The sequence below is a fragment of the Ceratotherium simum genome, chromosome 15 (assembly GCF_057802395.1).
Source record: "Ceratotherium simum simum isolate JZ-2026a chromosome 15, ASM5780239v1, whole genome shotgun sequence".
Lineage (NCBI taxonomy): Eukaryota > Metazoa > Chordata > Mammalia > Perissodactyla > Rhinocerotidae > Ceratotherium > Ceratotherium simum.
In genome coordinates this window covers 16,171,464-16,196,414 of record NC_141914.1, presented here as the reverse complement: position 1 = coordinate 16,196,414, position 24,951 = coordinate 16,171,464, and the positions used below count along the sequence as shown (strand labels likewise).

The 24,951-nt window shown below is 36.7% G+C and overlaps 1 protein-coding gene across 2 annotated transcripts in view; it reads right to left on the bottom strand.

Annotated features, from left to right (window-relative positions):
• Positions 1–24,435, bottom strand: part of ATP6V1A (ATPase H+ transporting V1 subunit A) — a 61,232-nt gene extending 36,797 nt beyond the window's left edge. The window contains exon 1 of one of the 2 annotated variants that reach the window (XM_004436570.3): positions 24,275–24,435. The gene's annotated coding sequence lies outside the window, so the exon portion shown is untranslated. Of the gene's footprint in view, positions 1–24,260 lie in introns of both variants that reach the window. The other variant, XM_014792240.2, reaches the window with a different exon arrangement.
• Positions 24,436–24,951: the final 516 nt, after the last annotated feature.

Genomic DNA, 24,951 nt, shown 5'->3' with positions numbered 1-24,951 from the left:
AGGGCAACCTGTATACCTGGTGACCGAGCAAAGTGGAGGCATCCAGACCCAGCCATGTCGACCGACGTGGGGTACTCTCACAAGCGATCCTCACTCCAGATCTCCCCGCAGGGTCGGCTGAGGCTTTGTCGGGCTTGCATGGCATTTCGACTTCTTCCTCTGCGCAACTCGGCCTCCACTCCCTTACCTTCACGTGTGTGGATCCTAACAAACATCTTACACACCAGACTCTTTCTTTGCATCTGATTCCAGAGAACTGAAAACACTTAAGTAATAAACAAACTGAATAATTACTCCCTGGGTAACTGCAACTTAGACTTACACTGAACCACTACAATTTTGGCCTGTTTTCTGTCTTAGTTATCCTGTAATTAGTTACTTTGTGAAATGGGAAAAGGAATACAAAAGTGTGTTTAGAAAGTAGGACATTTAGGGCAATGCTCAGGCTGAGTCAAGCAACTGACACAGAGGTCAGGTCCCCATACAACCAAAGCCTTAGTTTCTGCAAGGAACTTGTTCCTCATCCTTCAACATAAAACTTAGATAGAGCCCATCATCAGTAGTTATAGGAAAAGAAGTCCAAACTTGTTAAGAGTTGATTTAACTTCTAAAGTACTATTTTCTGATAGAGTTGGAAAATGTGTTTTCCTAGGTCCAGAAGCTTCAGGCTCCAACCTCTTAACAGTTAAACACTTTGAGAAAATTCCAAGAATTGGTCCAAGGTAACAGGCTCTCTGAACATTAAAATTTGCAATTCCCACAGCACTGATATAAGGGTTACTATTACACTTCTAAAGCTTTTTCACCAGAGCACCTCAATTGCAGAAAAGTAAGTAAACACTGAAATGAATAAATACCTCCCCTACCTCCCCACAATCTTGACAGAGAACAGGACGTTCCAGCAGTCTACCGTAAGCAGGGAAATTTTTTTGTATGCTCTTGTATATTCTCTTAATTAAAGAAGTTTTGCAGTCTACTTCATCATATACAATATCTGTTTTACAAGAAAACTATAAAAGTGCTTCCTCCCCACAAACAAAACAAAAAGGTTTCATTAGGGGGACATATTCTATTGACTCAACCACTGAAGAGGGCTTAGCACAGAGCAGTTTGATAAGCGCGGTCACACAACATGCTAGTTAGTATCCATTAACTACCCTTCATTGTTATCTATGAAAATAGTGAAAAAAAAATACCCCACTAAAATGTTCTGGTTCACTATCAAATGCCTATGATTCTGTGTGGAAAGCATAGGCTTCTAAAGATGTTAAGACAACAACCACCCAAAACATTTTAACTTGCAATCAGCAAATTATATTGCAAGTTAGATTATACTGAAACTTAATCTCATCCCAAATCTCCATAAGCTCCAAACTATCATGATATGACTTAATGCTACATAGACTTTTATATGCTATTTAATAACTCCTTCGTAAAATAATATACAGCTATTCTCGTTGCTCTCGTTTAAAAAATAAAAGCATGATACCTACTTTAAAAACGGTTGCTTTCATGAAAACAACGTGGCATACATAGCTGCACTCATAAAGAAATCAACTCAAGGATTATATAAAAAATTTGCCTTTAGCTATTTGACTCCTACTTTGAGGATAAAAAGTAAATGCAATTAACAACTAAGATTCTTATATTCACAAATTGTAGGGTTTTCACCCCCATATTTGTGAAAGATTAAAAAATAAATAATTAAAAAATCCTGCTGTAGAAAGAGAAAAATCCAGAAGGTTAGCCCAGGCAACCATCTGGTCTAATGAGTCATCAGTCTCTTCCCCATACCCCGCAGAACACTGCAGTGGCAAAATTTTGTTTCTTTTGTTTTACAAGGTCCAGTCCAAATTGCTACTGGCTAATGCACTATACCCAGTAATTTCATTATTCTAGAAATAATTCTGGGCCGGCCTCATGGCTTGGTGGTTAAGTGCACGTGCTCCGATGCTGGTGGCCCAGGGTTCGGATCCCGGGCGCGCACCGAGGCACCACTTCTCCGTCCATCCTGAGGCCGAGTCCCACATACAGCAACTAGAAGGATGTGCAGCTATGACATACAACTATCTACTGGGGCTTTGGGGGGAGAAAATAAATAAATAAAATCTTAAAAAAAAAAAAAAAGAAATAATTCTTTTTACCACCAGTCTTAGATGATACAGCTGTTGGGGACAAGGGTGAGGTGTTACATAAAAGCTAAATAAAATAAAAGCTAAATACAAAATCCTGGGGCACTTCATTGATACTGAAGTATTATTTTAATGTAACACTTGAAAAAGTACATTCTACCTAATTGATTAAAGACTATCTTTGGAAATAGATTTTTTAAAAAGATGAAGAATCTAGTTGATTACAATCAAATACTTATTTTCATACACAGTTTGCCTTCTAAAAAAAGGCATCATAAATGTGTTTAATATTTTTATGCTTGGTTAGAAAGTTATAGAATAGGTAAAATTCCAGCTAATAACATTCTCTTTTATTTACACAGTACAGGACTAAATCATCTTGTGAAACACCTTCCTACGCATTTTATTTAATCTACCTACCTAGCAACCCCATGAGAGAGGCTTTATGTGGCAGATTACTGACTATGCATAACTAGTTCCCTATTTTTATCTCACCAACAAAACTCTAAATTGGTTCAAAGTTTGGTAAGCCCATCAAGGTAATTCCAGGTCCCTTGCCAATGGCTGGTTTAGAAATAAGCAGGTAATGACGTTCTGACCAATAAGACCTAAGGCAAAGTCTGTGGGAGAATGATTTCTTTGCTGTTTTAAAAGTTACAGGCCACGAGAAACACTCTTTTTCTCTTGGGATGCGGTCATCTGCATGGCATGTGCAGCCATCTTGGGACCTTGAAGGGAGATAATCTAAGGAGACAGGCACCTTGCTAAGAATGCAAAACTGAAATACAGAAGGCATCTGGGTCTTTGTTGCCTTTACTGGTTCACTGAATTAACCGACATAACAAGAAAGGAGAGATTCAAGAATAAATATTTTTATATATTATACATATTTCACAGTGCTATTTAAAAATAAAAGAATGGGGCCAGCCCCGTGGCTTAGCGGTTAAGTGCACGCGCTCCGCTACTGGCGGCCCAGGCTCGGATCCCAGGCACGCACCGACGCACCACTTCTCTGGCCATGCTGAGGCCGCGTCCCATATACAGCAACTAGAAGGATGTGCGACTATGACATACAACTATCTACTTGGGCTTTGGGGGGCGGGGAAGGAGGAGGATTGGCAATAGATGTTAGCTCAGAGCCAGTCTTCCTCAGCAAAAAGAGGAGGATTAGCACGGATGTTAGCTCAGGGCTGATCTTCCTCAAAAAAAAATAAAAATAAAAATAAAAGAATGGATAGACCAAAAGGCTAAGAATAAATGCAAACATAAGGTCATTACTTAAATAGTTTACAAAAATTACTGAGATGGGTCATAAGGAAATGTGTTAACAAAAGTAGGATCCAAGAGTAGTAAAGTAGAGAAAAATCACGGATGGCAAACTAAACTAATGGAATCCAATAGGAATAAACTTTTTTGAGGACATGCACACACATACCCCTCCATTTATTAAAATAAATGTATTTCTGTAAAAGAAATAGTAAAGATAAAAACTAGGGTGGGCACTTAAGCTGGGAATAGAATGCAAATTGTTATCAGCTACATATACTTAAGGTTTGTTGACAGGCTTGTCCACAAAAATTTCTATAGCATTTCTAGAAATAATCACAGATTCCTTTCACTTAAAATTTTTATGAATAAAATTGTGTCATATTGAATGTGATAATCCAAAGTTTTACCCAGAATAACAAAATACTGTATTTAGTGTATAAGTTCTATGGTATGAATTTATAGACTAGAAGCCTATGAGCAACGGTAAAATTGTTATATGAACAGACTCAGGTATCCCTGCCTTCTAGGAGCATATTTATCAGTTTCTTACCCCCTGCCCTCCACATAGCATAGGGTTTTGCACAGCAGTAACTCAATAAAATGTTCTGAAATTAAAAATAGATATATCAACTATTATTTGTTAAGCACATATTACACTCCAGGCATGATGTTAAAAACTGAAAACATCTCATTTAACCCTTGACAACAGTCCTATGAGGTGGGTGTTGTTTGATTCAGAAATAGGTTGTGAGACTTAAGAAACCCACTCAAGATGACAGAGCTGTAGAGTGGTGAGGCCCAGATTAGGCTGATTTTAGCACCTAGGCATCTTATAACAAATAATTCAAAAGACCTTATTTTAGCCAGTAGCTTTAACCTTAATTACCATTAAAACCAGGGGTGCTTCTTTTCCATTATTAACTGACTCTATGATAAAATAACAAAGGATAACATGTAAGCAAAAGGGAAGACATGAAAAAAAGGTGATGTAACAGATCATTCACAAACTAACGAGTAAGTACTACAACAACCAAGAATTGACTGTTCCTAAAATACCTATCTCCTAAAGAACTAAGATTTTTAGAGCATAATGCCATATTTTATTAATGCCTAGCTTTATAACATGAATATAATCAACTGATTATAAGAGCAAAGAAAAAAAAGTAAAATATCAATGTAATGGCAAAGTACAAGGGCATATCTAAGAGGAAAACGGGCATATTTGGGGCCAATAAGAATATTAATGGTGAGCCAGCCCTAATGGCCTAGTGGTTCAAGTTCTGTGTGCTCCGCTTCAGCAGCCTGGGTGCTGTTCCAGGCGTGGAACAACACTGTTAGTCTGTCAGTTGCCATGCTGTGGCGGCAGCTCACATAGAAGAACTAGAAGGACCTACAACTAGAATCTACAACCATGTACCGGGGCTTTGGGGAAAAAAAGCCCCAAAGGAAAAAAAAAGAATATTAATGGATATAAACCCAACACAATTTTGCTGTTAAAACAGGGAACAATAGTGGAAAATTTCTGGTTAATACACTATCATAAATTTGGAACAATGAAGCTACCTAAAACAGTATCTGAGTGAGAAATTCCTCTTATTTTTTTTGTTTCTTAGATAAAACTTAATAAACTGAAGTAAAAGTTCAAGTAAGGCTAACAGTAATACCCCATAAGACCATAAGACTTTTTGTGATTTTTTAGAACTTTTTTTTTATTTTAGGTTACAAAGAAAAGAATCAGTCCCTGAAGAAAGTCCTTTTGATTTTTATCCTAACTTACCAAGGATGTAAATATCCAAGAAGATAGCCAAATGATATAAACAGTAAAAATAAGAATTTGTTACATACTTTTCTTTAAAATTTATTTTCAGAAACAATATGCTTATAATTTTAAAAATACCCAAGGTGGGGCCGGCCCGGTGGCTTAGCGGTTAAGTGCGCGTGCTCCGCTGCTGGCGGCCCGGGTTCGGATCCCGGGCGTGCACCAACGCACCGCTTCTCCGGCCATGTTGAGGCCGTGTCCCACATACAGCAACTAGAAGGATGTGCAACTATGACACACAACTATCTACTGGGGCTTTGGGGGAAAAAAATAAATAAATGAAATCTTTAAAAAAAAATAAAATAAAAAAAATAAAAATACCCAAGGGAGAGTCTCACCACTTGAATATTACTGACTTACTACTTCCTCACAAATGGTTTTTTTTTTACATAACTGTAATCAGTACTATAATACTTTACATATTGTTATTCATAAGTCTTATCTTAAACTGTATACTATAGATACCACATCTTACCTCATAATTCTCTTTACCGAGTACCTAGACGGCTTCTCATTTTTTGCTATTTTTATTTTTCACACTTTGCTAGTATACTTTTACTGATTTTAACTTACTGACTAGGTGAAGCCACGGTAAGACAACCAACTAAGGATCCATAAGGATACCCTTTGCTCACGTCTAAGAGAGCAATTCTTACATACTCACTCCCTCACCCCCCCCCACTCCTACCTAGAATACCATAATTCGTCTAATTTAAGATACTATCAATTGTAACATACTCCTTTATTTGACGTACTACTAAGAAAAAAACTGACAAACTATGGCACTCCAAAAACTGCAGGACAGACATTATTAGAGCTGTTAAAATGTGAAAAAAAGTATTTCCTAGACACAATAATATTTGGTATTAGCACTAAATACAGTACATAATATTTACATACATATAAGGAGGTCAGACTTGCCAACCTTCATTAGAACAAAGACCTAAAAAATAGGAAAACAAACGATTTCTGAATTGCTGGAATGACAGTCTTAAAGATTCTCCACATTGCAAGAGACCTTTGTATAGTCTTACTGACTCAATTTAGGCACAAGGAAAAATTATGTAGGGGCCAGTGCAGTGGCGTAGCGGTTAAGTGCTTTGCACTCCACTTCGGCGGCCCAGGGTTTGCAGGTTTGGATCCCTGGCGCGGACCGACGCACCGCTTCTCAAGCCATGCTGTGGCGGCGTCCCATATAAAGTAGAGGAAGATGGTCACAGATGTTAGCCCAGGGCCAATCTTCCTCATAAAAAAAAAAAATTATCTAATATTTTAGACCACTGCTGATATAAAGCACAAATCATTAGAGAGCTACACTCTAAGAATAAATAGAAAGTAGACAAGGAAAGAGGTTGTGAATTGATAAGAAGGACATATAACCATCAAGGAAAGGTCAATTTGGGCTTATTATTTTCTAAGAAATATAGGAAGCAATTTGGCAATATGCAACAAGGCCCTTAAAAATGTTCAAACCCCTTGATCCATAAATTGTACTTCTGGGAATATATCTGATATGTAGATAAGGATTTATTTACCTATGTGTTTATTTTATCACTACAAGAGTGAAAAACTAGAAATAGCCTTAAAATCCAGTAACGATAACAAAATGAAGTATTAGTTTATTTGAAATCCTACAGTCTTCTCCCTCTCCATGTATTTAATAACAATAACAAAATTGCTTGTGTTAACCAGTCTGCAATTCCAAGTTCACAGTGCCAAGGATTGTCCTCAGCAAATTCTCTTCCGGGAGGACCCTTCACCTTCACGGCCTCTGAGCACTGCCATGGTTGTTTGGCTTTTGGATAGATTTTCTCAGATAAACTGCCTATGAAGTGACTTTACCAACTAAAAAAAACGCCAGCAGTCATGCATGAGAATTATCCCCTTCAAAAGCCGTCAACCTGGAAATTTCACAACTACTTAAAAAAAAACAAGCTATTGCTCAAATACTTAAGAAACTTCTCTTGAAAACCGCCTACAATTACCATATCACTCTTTTGAATGTTAATTAATGAGAAATTTTCTTGATTGCTTTGCCACAAAAACATATCACCAGCAGCCAAACTGGCCAAATACAAGCAATGCACGTATCTGAGACCAATGTACATACTGGAGTTAGCATCAACAGTGTTGCAGTAAAAATGCTTTTACATTTGCATTATAAAATGATGTTCATATATTCAGATGAATCTGTCCTGTCATTTATTTCATGGATGGACTAGAAGAGAAAGAAGGTCCATAAACTGCACATGCATATTAACCCAATGTTTAAAAGGAAGCATCACCAAAAGTAGGTTCACCTCCAACTCAGGAATTCACAAAATCTCTGCAATGAAAATATGATCTAAGGCATAAAGTGAGGACAAGAGGAAAAGAATATTGCCTAACACAGGTGAAAAACACTTCACAATATCGATTTAAAGATACTTTAGTCAAAAGTCCACAGACATTTTCAATTCAGTGGGCAAAAATATCTGCATTTCTAATGGTTTGCCTAGTATTCTATGACTAATAACAACCAGGGTTTATTGGACTATACTGGCTATAGGGAGAGGAGAAGCATTTAATCACAGATGGACGTTTTCAATAGTATGGTTTGCTAAGGAATTAACCTCCAGTGCCCCCTGGTCTGTGCTCATGGTCTTCAATATTGCTCCTTTGTAGCACTTGACACTACTGTAATTAAAAATCTGTGAATGGAGTTGCTCAATGTCTATCTCCACTGCCAGACTGTAAACACCAGGAAAACAGAGTTCATTTGCTTTGTTCGTTGAGTACCCCAGGTATACAACAAAGCACCCTGACACACAGTAGGCAATTACTAAATACTACTCAGTGACAGTACTGGCAAAGGTGTGTGGGAAATAGGCACTCGCACTCACTGAGTGAAAACTGATTCAACCCCTTAAGTGCACTGAATACACATTTTGGCCTAATGCCCAATGGCCAAGACTTTAAAAGTCAATATTTAGCTGAGGCCAAAGCTGAAGCCAAATATTACCATCATAGAATGACCTTCTGATATAAAAGAATAAAAACTTCTGTTAAAAGTTAACAATGTTATAATTTTAGCGGTTATTTGTTTAATGCTACGAATGTTAGACCACCAAATAATTCTACAAAGAATAGATAAAATCTCATTCCATTATTCTGCCTGGTATTATTATTTAAAATTTTACAAACATTATTAGCTCAAAAAGGCTATACAACCACACTCATAAATGGACAACTGAGTTTTGATAAAAGTAATAGAGAATTCAGTGGAGAAAGTATAGCTTTTTAACAAGTGGTGTTAAAATAACTTGATACGTAAATGCAAAAACAAGGTACTTCAATCCATACCTTGCACCATATACAAAAATAAACTAAAAACAGATAGTAGATCTAAATGTAAAACCTGAAACTATAAAACTTCCTTTGTGACCTTAGACTAGGTAGATTTATTAGATACAATACTGAAAGCACAATCCACAAAGGAACAAATTGATAAATTGTACTTCATGAAAATTAAAAACTTTTGCTCTTCAAAAAACATTGTTAGAATAAAAAGACAAGTTACAGACTGGGAGAAAATATTTGCAAAGCATAAATCTGATAAAGGACTGATATCTAGAGTATATAAAGAACACCCAAAACTCAATAATAAGAAACAACACTATTAAAATGGTGGGCAATAACCACTAAACAAAAAATCAGAACAGAGACACAAATGATAAATGAGAAAACCATCAGAGAGAACCACCAAACTGAATTGGCAGTCGGAAATACACTAGACGAGAAAAAAGGGAAATACAGAACAACTGGAAAACAAGACATAAAATGGCAGTATTAAGTCCTTATATATCAATAATCACTCTAAATGTAAATAGATTGAATTCTCCAATCAAAAGATACAGTGTGGCTGGATGGATTAAAAAAAAAAAGGACCCAAGAATCAGCTGCCTCCAGGAAACACATGTCAGTTCTAAAGACAAACACAGGCTCAGAGTGAAGGGATGGAAGACAATACTCCAAGCTAATGGCAAACAAAAGAAAGCAGGTGTTGCCATACTTATATCAGACAAAGTAGACCTCAAGATAAAAAAGGCAATGAGAGACAAAGAGGGGCAGTATATAATGATAAAAGGGACACTCCACCAAGAGGACATAACACTTATAAATATATATGTACCTAACACAGGAACAACAAAGTACATAAAGCAACTATTAACAGACCTAAAAGGAGAAATTAACAGCAACATAATAATAGTAGGGGACCTCAACAGCCCACTTACATCAATGGATAGATTATCCAGACAGAAAGACAACAAGGAAATAGTGGAATTAAATGAAAAACTAGACCAGATGGACTTAATAGATATATAGAGAACACTCCATTTCCAAACAGCAGAATACACATTCTTCTTAAGTGCACATGGAACATTCTCAAAGACAGACCACATATTGGGAAACAAGACAAGTCTCAGTAAATTTAAGAAGACTGAAATCACATCAAGCATCTTTCCAACCATAATGCTATGAAACCAGAAATCAACTACAAGAAAAAGGCAGGGAAAGTGACAAATATGTGGAGACTAAACAACATGCTACTGAATAACCAATGGATCAACGAAGAAATTAAAGGAGAAATCAAATAGACAAATGAAAACAAAAATACACCATACCAACTCGTCTAGAATGCAGCTAAAGCGGTCCTAAGAGGGAAGTTCATAGCAATACAGGCCCACTTTAACAAACAAGAAAAATCTCAAATAAGCAATCTTAAACTACACCTAAAAGAATTAGAAAAAGAAGAGCAAACAAAGCCCAAAGTCAGAAGAAGGAGGGAAATGAGAAAAATCAGAACAGAAATAAATGAAACTGAAACCAAAAAAACAGTAGAAAGGATCAATGAAATTAAGAGCTAGTTCTTCGAAAAGATAAACAAAATTGACAAACCTTTAGCCAGACTCACTAAGAAAAAAGAGAGAAGGCTCAAATTTTACAACAGATACCACAGAAATACAAAGGATTATAAGAGAATTCTATGAAAAACTATATGCCAACAAATTGGAGAATCTAAAAGAAATGAATAAATTCTTAGACTCATACAACCTCCCAAAACTGAATCAAGAAGAAGTAGAGAATATGAATAGAGCAACCACAAGTAAAGAGATTAACACAGTAATCAAAAACCTCCCAGAAAATAAAAGTCCAGGACCAGATGGGTTCTCTGGAGAATTCTACCAAACATTCAAAGAAGATTTAATACCTATGCTTCTCAAACTATTCCAAAAAACTGAAGAAGATGGAACACTTTCTAACACATTCTATGAGGCTAACATCAATCTGATCTCAAAGCCATACAAGGACAACACAAAGAAGGAAAATTGCAGGCCAATATCACTGATGAACATAGATGCAAAAATCCTCAAAAAAATATCGGCAAACCGAATACAGTAATATGTTAAAAGGATCATACATCATGATCAAGTGGGATTTATACCAGGGACACAGGGATGGTTCCACATCCACAAATCAATCAATGTGATACATCACATTAACAAAATGAGGAATAAAAACCACATGACCATCTCAATAGATGCAGAGAAAGCATCTGACAAGATCCAACATCCACTTATGATAAAAACTCAATAAAATGGGTATAGAAGGAAAGCACCTCAACATAATAAAAGCCATATATGACAAACCACAGCCAACATCGTACTCAATAGGGAAAAACTGAAAGCCATCCCTCTGAGAACAGGAACAAGAGAAGGGTGCCCACTTTCGCCACTCTTATTCAACATAGTACTGAAAGTTTTGGCCAGAGCAATTAGGCAAGAAAAAGAAATAAAAGGTATCGAAATTGGCAAGGAAGAAGTGAAACTCATGCTTTTTGCAGACAACAAGATTTTACATATAGAAAACCCTAAAGAATCCATTAGAAAACTATTAGAAAGAATCAACAACTACAGCAAAGTTGCAGGGTACAAAATCAACTTACAAATATCAGTTGCATTTCTATACTCTAATAACGAATTAACATAAAGAGAACTCAAGAACACAATCCCAGGGCCGGCCCCATGGCTTAGCGGTTAAGAGCGCGCGCTCAGCTACTGGCGGCCCAGGTTCGGATCCCAGGTGCGCACCGACGCACCGCTTCTCCGGCCATGCTGAGGCCGTGTCCCACATACAGCAACTAGAAGCATGTGCAACTATGACATACAACTATCTACTGGGGCTTTAGGGGGAAAAAAGGAGGAGGATTGGCAATAGATGTTAGCTCAGAGCTGGTCTTCCTCAGCAAAAAGAGGAGGACTGTCACGGATGTTAGCTTAGGGCTGATCTTCCTCACACACACAAAAAAAAGAATACAATCCCATTTACAATCACAACAACAACAACAAAAAATATCTAGGAATAAATTTAACTAAGGACGTGGAAGACCTAAACAATGAAAACTATAAGACATTATTGAAAGAAATCAATGATGACAAAAAGAAATGGAATGATATTCCATGCTCATGGATTGGAAAAATAAATATAGTTAAAATGTCCGTACTACCTAGAGCAATCTACAGATTCAATGTAATCCCAGCCAGAATCCCAATGACATTCTTCACAGAAATAGAACAAAGATTCCTAAAATTTATATGGGGCGACAAAAGACCCTGAAGAGCTAAAGCAATCCTAAGAAAAAAGAACAAAGCTGGAGGCATCACAATCCCTGACTTCAAAATATACTACAAAGCTATAGTAATCAAAACAGCGTGGTACTGGTACAAAAACAGACACAGATCAATGGAACAGAATTGAGAGCCCAGAAATAAAACCACACATCTATGGACAGCCAATTTGCGACAAAGGAGCCAAGAACATACAATGGAGAAAGGAAAGTCTCTTCAATAAATGGTGTTGGGAAAACTGGACAGCCACATGCAAAAGAATGAAAAAAGACCATTATCTTTCACCATATACAAAAATTAACTCAAAATGGATTAAAGACTTGAAGGTAAGACGTGAAACCATAAAACTCCTAGACAAAAATACAGACAATACACTCTTTGACATCAGTCTTAGAAGGCTCTTTTAGAATACCATGTCTACTCGGGCAAAAGAAACTAAAGAAAAAATAAACAAATGGGACTGAGTCAGACTAAAGAGCTTCTGCAAGGCAGAGGAAACCAGGAACAAAACAAAAGGACAACCCACCAACTGGGAGAAAATATTTGCAAATCATATATCCTACAAGGAGTTAATCTCCAAAATATATAAAGAACTCATACAACTCAACAACAAAAAAACAAACAACCTGATCAAAAAATGGGCAGAGGATAAGAACAGATATTTTCCCAAAGAAGGTATACAGAAGGCCAACAGGCACATGAAAAGATGTTCAACATCACTAATCATCAGGGAAATCAAATCAAAACTACAATGAGATATCACCTTACTCCTGTTAGGATGGTTATAATTACCAAGACAAAAAAACAACAAATGTCAGAAAGGATGCAGAAAAAAGGGGACCCTCATATACTGGTGGGAATGCAAACTGGTGCAGCCACTATGGAAAACAGTATGGAGATTTCTCAAAAAATTAAAAATAGAAATACCATACGACCCAGCTATCCCACTACTGGGTATCTATTCAAAGAACTTGAAATCAACAATTCAAAGAGACTTCTGCACCCCTGTGTTCACTGCAGCATTATTCACAATAGTCAAGACATGGAAGCAACCCAAGAGCCCAACAACTGACGAATGGATAAAGAACATGTGGTACACACACACACACACACACACACACACACACACACACACACACACACGATGGAATATTACTCAGCCATAAAAAAGACAAAATCATCCCATTTGCAACAACATGGATGGACCTTGAGGGTATTACGTTAAGCGAAATAAGCCAGACAGAGACAGACAAACACCATATGATTTCACTCATATGTGGAAGACAAACAAACACATGGACAAAGCGAACAGGTTAGTGGTTAACAGAGGGGAAGGGGGTTGGGGGGCAGGTATAAGGGGTAAAGGGGCACATATATATGGTGACTGAAAAATAATAATGTACAACTGAAATTTCACAATGTTATAAGCTATTATGACCTCAATAAAAAAAAAATTATGGGCAAAAGATTTGAACATATACTTCACCAAAGAAGATATATGGATAGCAAATAACTACATGAAAAGATGATTAACATCATTAGGAAAACGTAAATTAAAACCACAATAAAACGCCACTCCACACGTAGTAGAATGGCTAAAATTTTTAAAGACTAACCATAGGAAGTGTTGGTAGGGACGTAGAGCTAGAACTCTCACGTACTGCTGGTAGGAATATAAAAGGGTACAACCACTTTGGAAAACAATTTGGCGGTTTCTTACAAAGACGTTTATATGGATGTTCATAACAGTTTTCATAATAGCCAAAAAGTGGAAACACAACCCAAATATCCATCAATAGGAGAATGGATTAAAAAACTGTAGTATATCCACACAATAGAGTAATACTCAGTAATGAAAAGAAATGAATCATTGAAACATGTAATAACCTGGAAGAATCTCAAAATAATTATGCTAAGTAAAAGGAAGACAGAAAAAAAATGGTTCCATTTATATAAAATTCTAGAAAATGCAAACTAACCTATAGGGATAGAAAACAGATTGGTTACTTGGGAACAGGCAGTGGGGAGGCATGGAAGGAAGTGATTACAAAGAGGCAGGAGGAAACTTCTTTTGGGGGTGGTGGATATGTTCACTATATTGATTGTAGTGATGGTTTCACGGGCATATACATACATCAAAACATCAAACTGTATACTTTAAATACATGCAAGTATGTCAATTATACCTCAATAAAACTATTGTTTTAAAAAGCACAAAGTAATGGCAATATGATTCCTGTAAGGGCATAATGCTTACACAATATACATCATATTCACTTTTGTTTTGACTTGTCAACTAATAGTTATAAAAGACTACATGGCTTATGAAGCTAATAAGAGAATCTTAACCCTAGGAGCACTGTAGGAGGAACAGGTGAAAACAGCCAAACAGGTTTTCGTCTGTTTGTTTAGAATGAATTTATGTGGCTCCTGAGAAGGCTGTGTGGGTACCTCCTGTCCTGTCAAGTTCAGACAATCCCGGGAATTTCCACAGACAGCTCAGGAGTACAGAAGTCAGGTGTGCCTTTAAAGTACTTATTCATCTATGTTTTCAAAACAGGGCTTAATGGCAATAACTTGGGTGAGGATTTAGGAAAATCTTAACCTTATCTTGAATGAACTTTTGAGCCATGAGGTATAGAAAGGTTTGTCTTCTAAGACTCAGGCTAAGCTCTAATATTTTAGATATCCAAGTTGCTATGGTTCAATGAATCATTTAGAGGGCGTAGGTAGAGGGAGAGTTATTGTCTGATGTTTTATACTGCTCTAATTTGAGGTAGAAATAGTTCACAATAAAGAATTGATAGACTAGACTGTTTATCTCTGCCTATTTATGGATATTTCTCCCACCCTCCTTATCCAACAGTATCTTTTGATGAGGATGAGATCATATTTAAAACACACACATACCACTGAACAACAGCAGGTATTATAAATCTAAATTCAAACACTATAGGTACCCTAAGCTGGGACCTGAGCAGATTCTGTATTTTAAGTGTCTGCTTTGGATCACATTGAAGATTTTGGTGTCAGTCAGCCTGCTTTTTAGATTAAAGATATATTTTTTTCCTTTCTTGAAACAAAAGAAATACAGGACACTGAACAGAAGTATGTCATATTCAAAACAATTTGTGGACGTTGTAACTCATCTGAATACCTCACTGCCTAATTCTGCATTACCTAAGACTAGGACTTAATAGATTATTGAAAACCCATTTTTTACAAGACAGTTACTCCTACATTTAGCCAGCTATCACACTCTCAATGTTCATATTAACTGACAATCTGATTCCCCACCTAACTATGTGAAAGCTCTTCTACATAATTGTTTTGATACATAAAATCAGCAACTTTCATAATTATTAACAACAGTAGCATTTTACTCTTTCAATAATATACATTAAAACTTCAACTGATAGAATTTCAATGTATAAATCACATAAAGAGCACTTCGAGTTATATCAAGAATGCTTATAGTCATTTGAAAGTAACAAGAAGTCCAAATGTCATACCTTGTTATTATACTGACACTGTTACACTGATCGGATATAATGGTAACTTATGCTATCACGTGATGCTAGATCACACATAATTCCGGGATGCTAGAAATGTTAAAGGCATTCAGCTACTCAGCTTCCCAGACTCAAGCAAAATGGCAGATTTCAGCAAAATACTGAGGACCAACCTGAACCGAGCCGTGTGACATGGTTGGGGATTTAACTACCCCATGCCTAATTGGCCTCATTTGTTAAATGGAGATAAAAATAGGAATTATTTCATAAGGTTGTTGTGAGGCTCCCATGAGCACAACTACAGTATTAAGAAAACTAAAGTATTAAGAACTCAATACAACTAAAGTATTAAGAAAAGTGCCTGGATCAGTAGTAAACTCTCAATAAGTATTACATATGATGTGACGGTACACTAGTACAACTGAATACTAGACTGTCATTAAAAAGAATGAGGCAGCTTTAACTGTATCAATGTCAAAAGATCTCCAAGAAAACACTGTTAAGTGAAAAATGTAAGGTCCAGAATAATACGAAGAGGTGCTACTTTTGTGAACAAATACATGGAAAAAAAAAGAATAAGGATGGAGAGAGAGGGAGAAAACATACACATATATGAATATACATTTTTACCGTTTTTGTACATGTAATTTTTATTGTTTTGTACTTAATTAAAAATATTGTTGAATGATTCAACGAGTGCTAAAACAGTTAAGCCAAGTAATAAAACTACTACATACACCTAATTAACTGAGCAAGAGTATAGTAACTAAATAATAAGGCAAATATTTATATAGCTCTTATTATGTGCCAGTTATTATTTTAATCACTTTCCTTATAGTATTCATTTAACCCTCACAACACTTAATGAAGTAAATACTCTTACTATCTTTAGTTTGAAGCTGAGGAAGATGCAATACAGAAAGATAAAAGGAACTTCCCCAAATCACACCACTAGGAAGTGGCAGAGCCAGGATTTGACCCAGACAGTCTGGCTCCAGTACAAGCCCTTAACTTCCTTGCTATGCTGCCTCTCAATGCTACTCTAAAATTACTGTTTATTTACATATATCCCAACTCTTTTCAAAAACAATGTGTTCAGTTTACAATAAAAACATATATACAATTAAGTGAATAAAATTGGTAATGAAAAGGGGAAAACAAAAAATATCAACATGAGAAACAAACGCAGATGCTGTAAACGTGTAACAAACCCAGCTCGAAGGCACCTGCCATTTTCTATGACGGCTCTGAATGATGTAGTAACTTCAGACTCTTAAAGGGACTGAAATCAAGTATTAAACAATTGTGAATACTTTTAATTTTGCTTCTTTAAAGACATTCTTATTTGAAGCTTTCTTAAAGAGAGTTAATGTTGCATCTAGTTTTTTTATTCACCAAAACCCAAACGTGGACTTTTCCTCATACTGATTATGATTTCCTTATACTGTCATATGATTAAGTCAGGTGACGGACACCATACTTGTTTAATTTGCTTCACATCTCCAAGGCAGAAAGCATTTCTAGAGGACTCAGTATCCACACCAAAAATAAAACGTAGATTTATAACCCTATCTTGTAATGCCTATCATTTTCCTGTACATTATTAACAACAATTTCTTATTGTGTGCCCAAGGGTTATTACCACATATACAAAATTAAGAACTTATGGAATTAGCAGGATTCATACACTTCCCCCTCAGATACCTAACTAATTAACAATATTTCAGACAACTGCCATTTCTGACCATTTCAAATGGTATTTTTCCTCTTGTTAATTCCTTCTTTGCCCTATCAGATTTTTTATCTTTTTAAAAGTGTAAATAGTTTGGCTTTTTCTAATTACAGAAACATTACATGTTTATTGTAAAAAACAAACAAACAAAAACCATGTAATATAGAAAAGTGTAAGAAAGAGTAAAAATCACCTGCAACGCCCATCCAGCCACTGTGAGACAACCACTGAACACTCTGGTGACTTTCCTTTCCTGCACTTTATCTTGTACAGACATGCACAACCATGTAGTCTTACATGCATACGTTATTATGAATACCCTGCCCTTTTCCTTCCTTTCTTTTTTTCTTTTCTTTTGCTTATTTTCCCCTTCCAATGATGACAATCATATAAGCATATACAAAACTCATGGTGTTTTTCAATGTTTTACAAAAATGGGAGCTCATTATATACAGTTCTCTAAACTCTGCCTTTCTCACTTAAAACACATGATGGAAATTCTTTTAGGGTATATTTGGAAATCCTTTCAATTCACCAGTATGAATTTAACTCCTACTTTTAATTGACTTCAAAAACATTCCATAATATGCCTGTGCCATAATTTATACACCAATACCCCAAGTGACAGGCCTTCCCTTTGCCCCCAGGTTTTTGCTATACCACAAACACTGCAGCAATCAACATGCACGTAAACACTCGCTTACTTACTGGCTGCTCCTACTTGTAAGGAAAAGACTTCATCGAGTGGGAATGCTGGATGGAAGAATATGTATTTTCAATACTAACAGATATTGCCTGATTATTTACTAAAAACCTAAAATTCGCATCTTATGAGAAAATCTTTTACCACACATCCCTGCTAGCAGTAGGTTTACCACTTAATTTTTGCTATTCAGAAAAGAATATTTCATTGTTAGTATTGATTACTAGTGAGGTTATACATCTTTTTACAAGTTTGTTCAATGTCTGGATTTCTCCTCTGTGAAGTTCTGGTCATATGTTTTATCCATGTTTCCATTGTGTGGACTTCTTAATATGTAATAGTTCTCACAAATGTTTGCTCTTTATCGGTTATACATATTTCAAACATTTTTTTTTCAATCTGTCTTTTGTCCTATATTTTTGCCATTGAAAAATTCTTCATTTCTATGTAGTTCCATATATCTATTTTTATTTTTATGACTTTTAGATTTCCTATCTTGGTTTAAAAGGTCATCACTACATCTAGATTTTATGTATAAATAAAATTTAGGAGGTTAATATTTTAAATATTTTATTGTTTACATTTAAGCTTTTAACACATCTGAAATTATTTTTTGCATATGCTGCAAAGCACTGGCTCAATTTTGTTTTCTTCTAGACAGACAAGCTGTGCCACTTATATTTACTATTTACGTGCCCTTTTTCCCCATTGGATCGATATATCACTTTGTCATCTATTAAATCCTTTATATGCTGGGATTTACTTTTGCTTTTTAAAATTCTGCTGCACTTATACAAGCCTAAAAATATATCTCCATGTATAAAATTAAATAACTTATTCAGTTATCTGGATAAGTCAAAACAATTTCACTTAAGATATCCAAGTATGTGAACCTATGACATACAACTATCTACTGGGGCTTTGGGGGGAAAAATGAATAAATAAAATCTTTAAAAAAAAAAAAAAAAGATATCCAAGTAATTAAGCAGAAATCATTATTTAAATGTCTTAATTCTCCATACCAAATTTTAAAAAAAGCTCTGTTGCCCAAAGCAATGACTATTGATTATAGGAACTCAAATATACAGAAGGTATAGTATTAAATTTTAAATCTTTCTTTAATCTCCTAATCTAGAGATAATGACTTATTTTGGTGTATTTCTTTCCAACTTTTTCAATATGTACATATAATCACTACTACATATGTACATAGAGTTTTTCTATCAAGCCCCTTCTTCAATTTTATAAGTATTTTGCAATTTACTTAGTCTTCTCTATTTTACTTTTATTTATTTATTTTTTTGTGAGGAGATCAGCCCTGTGCTAACATCTGCCAACCCTCCTCTTTTTTTGCTGAGGAAGATCGGCCCCGGGCTAACATCCGAGCCCATCCTCCTCCACTTTATATGGGACGCCGCCACAGCATGGCTTGCCAAGTAGTGCATCGGTGCGCGCCCGGGATCCGAACCGGCAAACCCCGGGCTGCCGCAGCGGAGCGCGCGTGCACTTAACCGCCTGCGCCAGAGGCCGGCCCCTTCTCTATTATACTTTTAAATAAACACTTTAAAAAAATTAAACTAAGACATAACTAGAACAAAACATAAAGTGTGTTTGGTTTTTATTGTTCAAGCACATCTGGCGCATCATACCTACATTACCTATTTTATTTTCAATGAAATAAGCTTAATCATTTTTCAGAAAAGAAACAAAACATGGCATGTTGTAAGTATAATTTTTAAATAGATTTATCACCAAAAGAACAATAGTTTTTACAGATAGCATTAAGATTCAAAATTGAATATTTTATTGTGGTAAGCTAGTCATAATATTGACACCAAAAAAATAGCACCAAGAAGAAATCATAGGTTAAATCTGAAAATACCTATAAAATGCCATCAATTTTTAAAAATGGACTAATTGCAGTTGTAAAATTTATTAAATAAAACTAACTACAAACACATATACAGGGGAGTTTCAAATAAATTAATCATTAGATAATTCTATTCACAGTAGTGACTAATTTTAAGGATGGTTTTAATAGTTTAAAGTAAAAATAAAGATCTATTACTATAAAAATATACATCCACGTCAGCTGTCTTTATAAATACATACACACACAAGACATAATATATGTGTATCTATATATTTATTTACCATATATAATACATATATACTATATATATAAAAGAATACACTTATATAAACCAAAGTCACTTTCATTTCACAATAAGAAAAAACAGAAAAGAGAATAGTAAAACTCTCTACAGAAGGAAATTAAATGGAAAACATTGTTATTGACCACAATTTATTTCACTATAATAGAGAACTTGACATTAAAGAGAATATTCAATAATCTCTTAGTAAAATCTTTCCTTAGAACAAATGAGTAATAATTTTTTTCCAGATTAAGGTGAAACATAAACTTATGATAGCTCTACTTCAATTACTGTTTAATTTACTGATATTTTCCAATACAAAACCACTAATCTTTGTGAATCATCAATCCAGGAAGGGAAAAATTTTACTCTAGTTCACATCTCCATTATGCTCTCTACATTTCTATGTCTACTTCTTATGGGGATAAAAATAAGATGGTAAAACAGGGGCTGGCCCGGTGGCGACGTAGTGGTTAAGCTCAAGTGCTCTACTTCAGCAGCCCGAGGTTCATGGATTTGGATCCCAGGCACGGACCTACACACCGTTCATCAAGCCATGCTGCGGTGGTGTCCCGCATACAAAATAGAGGAAGACTGGCACAGATGTTAGCTCAGGGCCAATCTTCCTCAAGCAAAAAGAGGAAGATTGGCAACAGATGTTACCTCAGGGCCAATCTTCCCCACCAACAAAAAAAACAGGTAAAATAATAGTCAAAATTTTCAAACATTAGCATAAACTCAAAAGTCCCTGTTTTATAGGTCTGTACAACTTTAATACATTTCTATAATCCATTGTAGGGATAAAAATTTAGAAACAGAAGAACTACCTCCTTAAATTGATTCCACATATTAATGATCATAAGCTTTGGAAAATCTTTATACAGAGAATATTAAGTCACTGCAGTTGCCAAAATAATGGGTTTTATGCTGATATATCTCAGCTCCTAATAATAAATCTGTTTTAGAATCTTTGCTAGAAGTACATTTTTCTTGCTCCTCTGTTTTTTTTGTAATAGCCTCATTTCAAATTCTACTCCTTTCTCTATATTGCTCAATTTTGTAGGATGTCTTAAGTCTCCTTTAGAAATTCAGTAAATAAAATGAAACTACATACCAGTAAAGTTAATTTAAAAAATTTACAAAGAATGTACTAGGCCCTCCATATTCAGAATCTAATTTAATAGTACCTATGGGATAGATTTAAACATGAGGAAATTTTAAAGTTAACTGTTCAAGGTCACACAACTTAAGTGGTAGGGACAGAACTTGAACCAAAGTCTGTAAGATTGGGACATCTATTCTTGTGAAGTCTGCCCTATATTGTTTTATATTTAAATACCACTCAGTTTTTAAAATACTTTGACATAGATTATCCAGGGTTTATCTCACTTGAACTCACAATACCCTCGAGAGGAAGATTCCTAAGTATCAAACCCTAAGACCCCAGCACCAACTTTACTTAAAAGAGCATGTAACTAAAGTGGCAGAACTGAATGACGATCCTCTGACTTTTAGTCTAGTGCTGTATCACTTGTAGCCTGCACAGAGTGACTCTTTTCATTAAGTACAACGCAATCCTCTTCCCTTCCCTTCCATATCTGGATGATAACCATACCTATTAGTAAAATATATGTTGTGAAAATAAGTTGGACACCGCATCAATAAAGTCCGTATGAGGTTTATGTTTATTCTATTGACCGTGATTTAGATGGTTATTACTGATTTATACTTGAAAGCTAATACCTAGTGCACAACCTTAGAAAGGGCTATGACCCGCAAGAGCTTTAAAAGTAGTTTAATCTCTTTGTCCAATTGTCAAATACTCATTCAATAAACAATTTACTGAGTACCTATCAGTGACTTCAGCATCCTGATGCTGAAGTCACAACAGCAGAGACACTGTTGAACTCCCCAGAGCTTTATGGTTTACCAAGGAACAACCTAGCAAACAGTAATTAAACACAATGTGCTGGAAGTGAAAATAGAGGAATAGAAAATATCGTGTAGTAGTCTATAGGACTGAGTGGCTAGCTCTGCCCATAGGGGAAGAGAGCATTCTTGATGGTGGTGATAATCTATAAAGGCAGTGAAATATAAGAAAGACCTCAAAGGAAGCACACAAGAGGTGTTAGGGGCCCTAACAAAAAAACCCTTGTGTGCCATTTAATGTTGGACTACAGCACAATTCCCTAATGTTAATATTTCTACATGTAATACTCATAAACTGATAAAGCTAGTCTCAGAAACGGCTTCTAAGCTTCAAATCGTGTGTGTGTGTGTGTGTGTGCGCGTGTGTGTGTGTGTGTGTGTGTGAACTGTGTATAATGTCAAAGCTCTTTTTCACATTCAACTTTAGTGGCAATTTAGTCACCAATTCCTGCTTCTAATCTTCCAGATTTCATCAGTGGTCTAAGTTATTGCTTTCATAAGTTCCCTAAAATTGGGAGAATTGTGAAGTAAAATTGCAGACTCATTTCAACCTCTTTCATCCTGACATTTTCCCCTCTAATATTCAACGCTTTTTAGCGGGCTTTCTCTTTCCCATTTTGGTCTCATCCAGACAGGACTGGTTTGGACTTCCAGGTCACTTAAGGAATTCATCTTATTTGGTGGAATGTCACCTGGGCAATGAAGCAACACTGCTTATATTCTTCTTTCCTCTAGAGACCAGGAAACCTCACTCTGGAGCAAATTATTGGATAAAACTATATTTATCGGTAGCAGTCATGGCTACATAAACATATCAATAGACTTTTTGTTCTCCTTAACAAAATAAGATCAGTTTATTTTGTAGAGAATTTGGAAGATATGGAAAAACAAGTCAGTCACATCCATCACTCAAAGATAATGATTCCGTTTTCCTCATTTTTCAGCTTTTTAATGGATTCTTCAATTACATTGGTTAGAAAACTACAAGGTTTAACTGAGAATATGACTTTTCAGATTAAGAAAAAGTGTAACTTAAATTTTAAAAATCAAATTTGTAATTTCTGTAAGCCCTTTCAATTTAAAAGAACCCAGGGACTCTCTGAGTTTGCAGTATAAATAAAAGAGTTTAACCCAAAACTGAAACTCTTCCCTAAAGCACACTGTTTGGGATCAAAACATTGGTTACTACATTACATATGAAATGGGAGTACACTGGGTTGAGCAAAAACCTAAGCAAAATAATTTCTGTATTTTCACCAAATACTATTCATCAAAATCTGAAGAGGTCACTTTGGGTTGTACAAATGGGGAAAGCTAAGGAGAGATACAGTGCTACTTAACATAAATCTACCACTGGTCAAGGGATTGATTGAGAGTGGCAATTAAGTAAGATTTTAGGAATGACAAAAGAGGATGTCAAAGGCAGAAAATATGAAATCAGCAATATCTCGACTTAACCTCCTTAGCTTTAAGTTTACTGTCAAATTTGGTTTAATTATATTTCCAGCCCAAGTAGTTTCTGAAGAATTACTTCCTCTTCAGAGAAACCTAGTCACTTTTCCATAAGCTAGCCTGGGTCTCCTGCAGATCACGACATCGCAACACCATCTTTCAACGCCTCCCCATTCAATGGAGACTGTCGCATTACCAACACCTCCTGTTCTGAAGCTGGTACATCTTCACTTCTTTCAACTGTCCTCTCCCTTCTTGCACCATAAAATCAGAGAAGAGAAAGGTAAAGGCCTGCTTTTACCCTTCCAGTCCCATCCAAGGCATGTGAACACCTATAAAACGCCTCCCGCAGGGATGTCACATAAAAACTCAGAATTACTGAGAAAGCACATTCGGAAGCAAGCTTTACAGTGACTCCGCAGTGAGGGCCACATCAGTGACATTCCCTCCCAAGCCTGTCTCACCGGAGACGCCTCCGCCTGCAGGGTTTTTCCTACCTCTCCGCTCTCTGGCCCTGGGCTGAAGGTGAAGATGGTGCAGGGCCTCTGCCAAAGAACAGACTTTGGAGACTGGTACCCGGAGGCTACCGCAGACCCCGAGAAATGGCTGAACCAATCCCACTACCCGAAGCCCCAAAGACTCCAAACAGAGAGTCTGTTGATAATGGCCGCACTCACTCCCAAGCCCGGGAAAGGTAGACATCTCAACCCCTAGGTTGCGGGGGCGACCACAGTAGGGAAGCGGGGGTCAGGAGAATTGGAGAAATGAGCTCCTCGCCAAGGCAGGATGACAGCGGGGAGGAACCCCGGACAGCGGAGGCCGCCGTCCCCACTCCCCCTTCTCTTCCTCCTCCCACCCCTTCTCCCATCCCCACCAGCCGCCGCTTACCGGTGGCCGCTCACCTGCCGGGGCGCGAGGTGCAGAAACAATCCGGTTCACGCACCCAGAGGCTCTGTCACTGCGGGAGGGGAAGTCTTCAGCTGCAGAGGGGGGCGGGCTCAGACAGTCACGTGACCTCGCGCTCCGCCCCGCCGGCCCCGGCGCGCGCGCTGCTTCGCCGCCGCCTACATTTTTGAGGATCGTTTGAACTTCAGTTTTCTTGCGATTAAATTTTTACAAAAATAAGAATTTTCACAAAGATTATGTTGTAAAGTGCAGTGTAGAAGGCGTGGGTGGAATGGGTTAAAGGGCATTGCTAAGGAAGTGACGTTCACGCCACGATCTGGGGACCGGAAATGGCGATGAGCCCGGTCCCTCTGGGGCCCGCCGGTAAAATCCAGGCTTGAAGGTTTGGGGCAATCACGTGATTTCAAAACTTGAGACGTGCTGGACATACGCCAAGTTATCCGGCCAACTGTTAGTTACACTTGTCTTCAAAACACCTCATGTACATCAGTTTTTCACAGGCTTCTTTACATTTAGAAGAACCAGCTTTATAAAATCTTTTTCGGAGATAGGAGCGTTTGAAGGTCATTCTGGAGACTACTAACTGGGAAAAACAGGGTCAGGGAACACTGCTCTTTTTGAACTGGGAGAGGAGAGGGAGGGGTGGAAAACTCCGGATTTCACCGCCAGGGCC